Source organism: Alosa pseudoharengus, unplaced genomic scaffold (assembly GCF_046254945.1).
Source record: "Alosa pseudoharengus isolate Yale_2024_CS ecotype anadromous, Long Island Sound unplaced genomic scaffold, YU_APseudo_1.1 YU_APseudo_1.1_scf_7, whole genome shotgun sequence".
NCBI classification, from domain to species: Eukaryota; Metazoa; Chordata; class Actinopteri; order Clupeiformes; family Clupeidae; genus Alosa; species Alosa pseudoharengus.
Genome location: NW_027468859.1, coordinates 28,440,649 through 28,450,425, shown reverse-complemented (window position 1 = coordinate 28,450,425; position 9,777 = coordinate 28,440,649).

Here is a 9,777-nt window from a genome sequence, read left to right as displayed (position 1 = left end):
AAGTACAGAACATGTTAGGCTATGCCATTACAGCAGTAATTGTGAGGCAAATTGCACTAAAGTAACTACATTTAGTGACTAAATGGCATTTGTAGCAACATTGCCGTTGCAAACAACAAAGGCCTTAAGGTGAGGGCATTCTGGGATGCCTTAGGTCTCAGGTGAGGATCAGATATTCCCACAGAAGAGTAGTGGAGTTTCCCATGCCTGTAATAAAAGTGGGGTGGGAAATTTGCACTCAAAAGTCAAAAACCTAGAGGCCAGGCAGAGAGGCGTGTTGTCCTTGGCACGAGTAAATGGTGCTTGCTCCAAGAGCACAGATGGGCTTAAATGAGGTTCAGTAATAGTGAACATCAAATAGGGTCACCCTGGGACAGTTTAACCACACAATCTGGTTCCCATTCTCACAGGGGCTATGCCATTAACAAAACCTTTTGCTGAGTGGTGTTTTAACAGTTTCTATCAGAATTAGGAGCTTATGAGAAGAATATAGTCCACATTCAATGCAAAGACAATGCAAAGTGGACCACACTCTCACTGTCTCACTGGAGGCCTGGAAGTGAACAAATGAGCACCTGCTATCTAGCATGTGATCAGTTTCATAATATGCTAAGCTAATAAGCTACAGTACCCTAATGCTAACATGTTCATCAACTCTTATCATGAACTCTGCTCTAGATTGTCACCAGCTGGCACTGTTCCATTATTTCCTTGACCTTTGACCTACTACGTGGATAGTAATGGGTCAGTGGTTGTTTATGTTTGTTTTCCGCATTTTTATGATGGTTGTTTCACGTGAGCCCTATTTACAACCATTACCAATATTAATTAGACATCCAGTGGCCATACTTTCATTGTGAGTGATATGGAGAGTTAGAACACCCATTCTTCTCATTAAGCCTTAATTCACTTGGTGGGTGACTGCCAAGGACTTGGTGCACATGAAACCCTCTGGTCAAGGGGAACTACTGTCAGCCGGACTCAAGCGAAACTGGGCTCGCTCAACTGTCTGCTGTACATTCAAATGTTCTTTCTGCAGTGGGGGATAAGGATGTCATCATCCCTGGTTACGGTAGCCGCACATCAACAAAACAATGTGGTTAAGTTTCGGCTATCCTACCCTACCCTGTCCTGTTACACACACGTGTGTTTATCCATGTAAACAAGTACAGCTTTATGGATGGTTCCACGGTCCACTGTACGAGCTGTTCCACTTAATATGGAAATGAAGTACAAGCTGTGCCAGACATGTTGTAACCAACATCAAACAACATAAACAAATACAGTTACAGGACAAAACATTTTGGATATTGCCTGATCTGACAAAAAGATTTATGTGTATTTTGGAGTGTATGTGTATTTTATTTAGTGAGTGAAACAGTAACAATAAAGTACTGATTATATTTTAGAATGAGTGAACATATATGGGGTTTTTAACACAGAAGAAAGCGGGGAAATGCCTAAACTCAGATGAATGGCAGTGCATAAGACTAAATCAGCAGCCTATTCCACAGCAGTCATAAACAGAGAACAGAGATGACCTTGCTTTTAAAAGCCCTGTTAAAATGACCCCAGAGAGTTCACACAATGTGGTCATGTCCACAGCCACTCAAAACAGTACAATCTGTCACGTCTATGCTCACAATCAAGTAGTCAATCAAGAAAGACACAAAGTTTATTCTCTACTGTGAGAAATATTGCTAACACAGAGTACCCAATAGCCAGGACATGTGCCCTGTAAATTTCACCTTGTTATTGGGGTTGAAATAAGTGTAGAGTACAGGAAAGATCTCAGGTCATGTACACTTATTTAAGATATTTTAAGTTAAGTAGGTTAATACCTCCTTAATAACTCAACTCAACTAGAAAAATATGCGTGTTTCAGCTGTCTTTCAAACTATGTATAGCAAGAGTGATTCTCCCCAGTTTGCTAAAAATGACAGCAACGAAAGGATAGGTTGTGCATTCCATCCAAAGCTTCCACTTAGCGTTCACTGAATCTGACAGTCTGGACATTGTGCTGCTGAAATATCACATTAAGTGCAGAAATGAAGTGGCCTGCCAAAGGTTCTGTGACTGTCACAACAACAACCCCTACAGAGACGTGTCTGTCGCGCCGCCCATGTGGTCACTGTTCAGCCCTCTGCCACCACACTAACTAACTCTCTCACCAGCCCACTCACCCCACCACCTCCAGCACAGCCTGGCCTCTGGTTGGGGCTCAAGGTCCAAATCTATTAAACAAGCCTACAATAAAAAAAATTTTCCCCTATAGCTTGCATAACTGTGATGCTACTGTATAATAACAGTTATATACAGTAGGCCTGTACAGTAGTTCAGTAGTATGGTCACTTTATGGCCTTTTCTTTATTCCTTAGCCATATCAGTTCAATTCAATTCAATTCAGACCTTCAATTCAGATCTGACCTTTACTCAAGACATTGTGCTTTATAAGGAAGGCCTGTATACGGGCGTTTAGAATACAGCAGAAAACCTTCCCCTTTTCTGATTATTTCTAAAGTTGGCCCAGCACTATTAAAAACAAACAAAGAGACTGAATTGTCAAAACAGTAATAGCCATGTGGGAATAAGACATAGCCATGTGGGAATAAGACAGACTAGAGCCATTTGGATAGTCCATGAAGGCTCTTTTCAACTCCTCCCAACATTATTCTGCTCATGTGCATTCAGTCCGAGGTGAGTGCTGACAACGTCTTCTTGGGAGCAGAAATGTACCTGCAGGTAAATCTCATATGAGGACAGTTTTACCTGAGAACTGCTCTCGTGGTGATTTCCATCTCTACGTCCCATTAATCATGACTTCAATCAACTTCAGAGGTCACTCTGAGAGGTCACTCTGAGGAGGATGGCAGCTTCAGCCTCTGAACCTACATTGTCAATAGACCCTTTGTGTATGTCAAAATCAAACAAAACATACAGTCTCTTCATAGCCAGGTCAGACATTACAATGACTATAGTAATCTAATAACATGATGATCACCTTTACTCAAATATGTATGGTGACTGAAAAAAAGCTACATATATTAAAATTGAAAAGCACACCCCATCTTATGCGTACACTATATATAGGCCTAGCAGGATGTACACAAAGCAAGATCTCATCAAACGTAGCATGATCCTTCCCTGCCTATCTTAAACATTCCCGACTTCTAATTTTGAAGCACCAGCTGGTACAAATCATTACCGAGGCTGGCTCAAGTAAAATATACTACTCCTTGTTCCACTGGCCTGAGTCACTGTAATGTTCAGCCTGACTGCCAAAAGCTACATGGTCCGACCCAGCTGTGCAGAGACCAACGCTTCCACCTGCACTGGTAGATATGGAACGACCAGCTGCACACTAAACGGGGCTTATCTAAATCAAACCCTTTCTGTGCCTCACTTAAGGCATTAGGAGGCCACAGAGTTTAAGTAACAGGATATAGGAATTCCCCTTTCTGTCAGGGTCAACATATTGGGTAACCATTAAGCACTAACGGGAGCACAACTCATCTCAAACTTATGAAAAGGGTCATGCTCTTACCTGTGAAAATAAATTACATAGAGGAAGAAAAGGCAATATGGGCACACATCTGCAATATCAGAGACTCCATTCACCTCATGTTAAACCACTGTGGCATTAAAATGAGTTTGCATGCATTATTTTCAGGTAAAAAAAACTACACCACGGTGCTTTAGCTTAACTCCAGCAATGTTCACTCGAGTTCTTATTACTTGACTATTGTTTATGTGAGGTGAGTTTATAACAAACCACTTGAGATTATTAGTTTATGGAAAACAAGTTTAGTGGGCCTGTCTTTGTTTTTTTCAGTGTTTGAGTCTGAATGTCCTCATAATTGACAAATAAGTAGGCTATACCCCCCGTCCTGTCAAACTGTTGTGATGACAAACAGATTTATTGGCAGGACCTGCTGTCACATAACAGCGTGAGAGGAGGCCTGTGTCACTGGCACCTATTCATCTCTCACCATTTCACAAACCTCTTAAAGGTCATCTTCTGTATTATATTTTCATAAAATCTGAACTGGGGGGAAAAATAGCAACAGCTTTTGAAATCCTTGAGCATGAATTTACAAATAGACTGAGCCTATTTCTTATATTGGAACATTTATAATGCATGAACTTAATGGATTTGCAAATTATTGTGACTCTCTCATCTTCTTGGCTAATCATTTCATTCAGAGTTATTATCACCTCTGTGGAGATGATTAATGAGCAGAATTAAGATATTCTGAGAAAGGCCTAGAAGTTCTTCACATATGGCACCTACCACAGGTCTAAAATAGTCATGGACACCTTTGGTAGACATGTCGGTCAAGACGGAATCTCTCTTCCTATCATTGTCGCGTGACCATGGGCAGTGGCAGCACTCAAGAAAAGATTAGCAACAGAGGTAAGAAACAAAAAACATAGGGTAGCCTACCTGACAATGATATGACCATCTATAAACCTAACACTTAGCCCTCAAAGTGCTGCAGTCTGAACAGAAACATAAACAGATTAACCGCGTTGGCCAAGATTTACAAAAACAAATGGTGTTCTGGATGCAAGATCTATAGCCCACCATTCTACACTGTTCAATTAAATGCTTCGGTGGTAAATAAGTAGACACCAGTAGGCCACCTTCTCATATTGCTAAGTGAATCATGGTTTCATGGACAAGGAACGCAGCAATTAAAAACATAAAATGTCATTTAACTGTTAAAAGTAGGGTAAGTGTTCACTTCTGAGGTTAACAGTAAGTTAGGAAACGAAGGAGTGCGCGCACAGCACAAGAGTGCAGTTGGACTTTTGATGGAGGACAACATATCCGAAACGTTGTACTAAATAAATCCACGTTTGGGAGCTTTAATCAATGTGCAGACCTTTATTATTTCTTCTCAGTTAACAGTAAGTTCCCATCCACAATAAGTGACTGAGTGCACACATTTCGTAAAAATAAGAACAATGGCGATCTCTACTGCTCAGGAAAAAATACGCAGGAAATGTGACGTCGATTATACGTAGCCTACCTTGAAGTTCTCTCCGAATCAGTGTGTCCATCGCCGGGTGCAGTGGCGTGCGCCTATAATCCAAGCGTCTGGGAGGCCGAGGCTGGCGGATCGTTTGAGCTCAGGGGTTCTGGGCTGCATCGGACTATGCCGATCGGGTGTCCGCGCTAAGTTCGGTATCGATATGGTGCTCCTGGGGGAGCCCGGGACCACCAGGTCGCCTAAGGAGGGGTGCACCGGCCCAGGTCGGAAACGGAGCAGGTCAAAGCCCCCGTGCCGATCAGTAGTGGGATCGCGCCTGTGAATAGGCGCTGCAGTGCAGCCTGAGCAATACAGCGGGACCCAGTCTTTTAAACTCAGCCTCTTTATTTTTGGCCACAAAAAACATTTATGTTTAAACAAAACACGTGATATACACATCATAACTTTTATCTTCAACTTACTCGCCTTTCACAACAAAAACTTCTATCAGGCAATCATTTACTGGCTTAAAATGCCTATAGCGCACAGTGTCTCCTATAGGAATCAAACTGCAACTGCAGTGTTTATCCAAAAAGGTACTGATAGGTCACTGTAGTGGGTGCAATTTGTCTTTTTCAGGGTTTTTTTCCTTCATATTTTTACATGCCCGTGGCCTAATGAAATGCAACCAAACTATCTACACGTCAGGCCAACTGAGCATTCAGAGCTGTCCCTTTTTTCAGTAACTTGTATTTTCATGTCACAAACTTCCAGATGCAAAGATACTTTTTGCTCAAAAACAAAGCAGAGAGAACACTCTCTGACGGCGTCACAGCAACATACCTTGAAGTTCTCTCCGAATCACTGTGTCTATCGCCGGGTGCAGTGGCGTGCGCCTATAATCCAAGCGTCTGGGAGGCTGAGGCTGGCGGATCGTTTGAGCTCAGGGGTTCTGGGCTGCATCGGACTATGCCGATCGGGTGTCCGCGCTAAGTTCGGTATCGATATGGTGCTCCTGGGGGAGCCCGGGACCACCAGGTCGCCTAAGGAGGGGTGCACCGGCCCAGGTCGGAAACGGAGCAGGTCAAAGCCCCCGTGCCGATCAGTAGTGGGATCGCACCTGTGAATAGGCGCTGCAGTGCAGCCTGAGCAATACAGCGGGACCCAGTCTTTTAAACTCAGCCTCTTTATTTTTGGCCACAAAAAACATTTATGTTTAAACAAAACACGTGATATACACATCATAACTTTTATCTTCAACTTACTCGCCTTTCACAACAAAAACTTCTATCAGGCAATCATTTACTGGCTTAAAATGCCTATAGCGCACAGTGTCTCCTATAGGAATCAAACTGCAACTGCAGTGTTTATCCAAAAAGGTACTGATAGGTCACTGTAGTGGGTGCAATTTGTCTTTTTCAGGGTTTTTTTCCTTCATATTTTTACATGCCCGTGGCCTAATGAAATGCAACCAAACTATCTACACGTCAGGCCAACTGAGCATTCAGAGCTGTCCCTTTTTTCAGTAACTTGTATTTTCATGTCACAAACTTCCAGATGCAAAGATACTTTTTGCTCAAAAACAAAGCAGAGAGAACACTCTCTGACGGCGTCACAGCAACACACCTTGAAGTTCTCTCCGAATCACTGTGTCTATCGCCGGGTGCAGTGGCGTGCGCCTATAATCCAAGCGTCTGGGAGGCTGAGGCTGGCGGATCGTTTGAGCTCAGGGGTTCTGGGCTGCATCGGACTATGCCGATCGGGTGTCCGCGCTAAGTTCGGTATCGATATGGTGCTCCTGGGGGAGCCCGGGACCACCAGGTCGCCTAAGGAGGGGTGCACCGGCCCAGGTCGGAAACGGAGCAGGTCAAAGCCCCCGTGCCGATCAGTAGTGGGATCGCGCCTGTGAATAGGCGCTGCAGTGCAGCCTGAGCAATACAGCGGGACCCAGTCTTTTAAACTCAGCCTCTTTATTTTTGGCCACAAAAAACATTTATGTTTAAACAAAACACGTGATATACACATCATAACTTTTATCTTCAACTTACTCACCTTTCACAACAAAAACTTCTATCAGGCAATCATTTACTGGCTTAAAATGCCTATAGCGCACACTGTCTCCTATAGGAATCAAACTGCAACTGCAGTGTTTATCCAAAAAGGTACTGATAGGTCACTGTAGTGGGTGCAATTTGTCTTTTTCAGGGTTTTTTTCCTTCATATTTTTACATGCCCGTGGCCTAATGAAATGCAACCAAACTATCTACACGTCAGGCCAACTGAGCATTCAGAGCTGTCCCTTTTTTCAGTAACTTGTATTTTCATGTCACAAACTTCCAGATGCAAAGATACTTTTTGCTCAAAAACAAAGCAGAGAGAACACTCTCTGACGGCGTCACAGCAACACACCTTGAAGTTCTCTCCGAATCACTGTGTCTATCGCCGGGTGCAGTGGCGTGCGCCTATAATCCAAGCGTCTGGGAGGCTGAGGCTGGCGGATCGTTTGAGCTCAGGGGTTCTGGGCTGCATCGGACTATGCCGATCGGGTGTCCGCGCTAAGTTCGGTATCGATATGGTGCTCCTGGGGGAGCCCGGGACCACCAGGTCGCCTAAGGAGGGGTGCACCGGCCCAGGTCGGAAACGGAGCAGGTCAAAGCCCCCGTGCCGATCAGTAGTGGGATCGCGCCTGTGAATAGGCGCTGCAGTGCAGCCTGAGCAATACAGCGGGACCCAGTCTTTTAAACTCAGCCTCTTTATTTTTGGCCACAAAAAACATTTATGTTTAAACAAAACACGTGATATACACATCATAACTTTTATCTTCAACTTACTCGCCTTTCACAACAAAAACTTCTATCAGGCAATCATTTACTGGCTTAAAATGCCTATAGCGCACACTGTCTCCTATAGGAATCAAACTGCAACTGCAGTGTTTATCCAAAAAGGTACTGATAGGTCACTGTAGTGGGTGCAATTTGTCTTTTTCAGGGTTTTTTTCCTTCATATTTTTACATGCCCGTGGCCTAATGAAATGCAACCAAACTATCTACACGTCAGGCCAACTGAGCATTCAGAGCTGTCCCTTTTTTCAGTAACTTGTATTTTCATGTCACAAACTTCCAGATGCAAAGATACTTTTTGCTCAAAAACAAAGCAGAGAGAACACTCTCTGACGGCGTCACAGCAACACACCTTGAAGTTCTCTCCGAATCACTGTGTCTATCGCCGGGTGCAGTGGCGTGCGCCTATAATCCAAGCGTCTGGGAGGCTGAGGCTGGCGGATCGTTTGAGCTCAGGGGTTCTGGGCTGCATCGGACTATGCCGATCGGGTGTCCGCGCTAAGTTCGGTATCGATATGGTGCTCCTGGGGGAGCCCGGGACCACCAGGTCGCCTAAGGAGGGGTGCACCGGCCCAGGTCGGAAACGGAGCAGGTCAAAGCCCCCGTGCCGATCAGTAGTGGGATCGCGCCTGTGAATAGGCGCTGCAGTGCAGCCTGAGCAATACAGCGGGACCCAGTCTTTTAAACTCAGCCTCTTTATTTTTGGCCACAAAAAACATTTATGTTTAAACAAAACACGTGATATACACATCATAACTTTTATCTTCAACTTACTCGCCTTTCACAACAAAAACTTCTATCAGGCAATCATTTACTGGCTTAAAATGCCTATAGCGCACACTGTCTCCTATAGGAATCAAACTGCAACTGCAGTGTTTATCCAAAAAGGTACTGATAGGTCACTGTAGTGGGTGCAATTTGTCTTTTTCAGGGTTTTTTTCCTTCATATTTTTACATGCCCGTGGCCTAATGAAATGCAACCAAACTATCTACACGTCAGGCCAACTGAGCATTCAGAGCTGTCCCTTTTTTCAGTAACTTGTATTTTCATGTCACAAACTTCCAGATGCAAAGATACTTTTTGCTCAAAAACAAAGCAGAGAGAACACTCTCTGACGGCGTCACAGCAACACACCTTGAAGTTCTCTCCGAATCACTGTGTCTATCGCCGGGTGCAGTGGCGTGCGCCTATAATCCAAGCGTCTGGGAGGCTGAGGCTGGCGGATCGTTTGAGCTCAGGGGTTCTGGGCTGCATCGGACTATGCCGATCGGGTGTCCGCGCTAAGTTCGGTATCGATATGGTGCTCCTGGGGGAGCCCGGGACCACCAGGTCGCCTAAGGAGGGGTGCACCGGCCCAGGTCGGAAGCGGAGCAGGTCAAAGCCCCCGTGCCGATCAGTAGTGGGATCGCGCCTGTGAATAGGCGCTGCAGTGCAGCCTGAGCAATACAGCGGGACCCAGTCTTTTAAACTCAGCCTCTTTATTTTTGGCCACAAAAAACATTTATGTTTAAACAAAACACGTGATATACACATCATAACTTTTATCTTCAACTTACTCGCCTTTCACAACAAAAACTTCTATCAGGCAATCATTTACTGGCTTAAAATGCCTATAGCGCACACTGTCTCCTATAGGAATCAAACTGCAACTGCAGTGTTTATCCAAAAAGGTACTGATAGGTCACTGTAGTGGGTGCAATTTGTCTTTTTCAGGGTTTTTTTCCTTCATATTTTTACATGCCCGTGGCCTAATGAAATGCAACCAAACTATCTACACGTCAGGCCAACTGAGCATTCAGAGCTGTCCCTTTTTTCAGTAACTTGTATTTTCATGTCACAAACTTCCAGATCCAAAGATACTTTTTGCTCAAAAACAAAGCAGAGAGAACACTCTCTGACGGCGTCACAGCAACACACCTTGAAGTTCTCTCCGAATCACTGTGTCTATCGCCGGGTGCAGTAG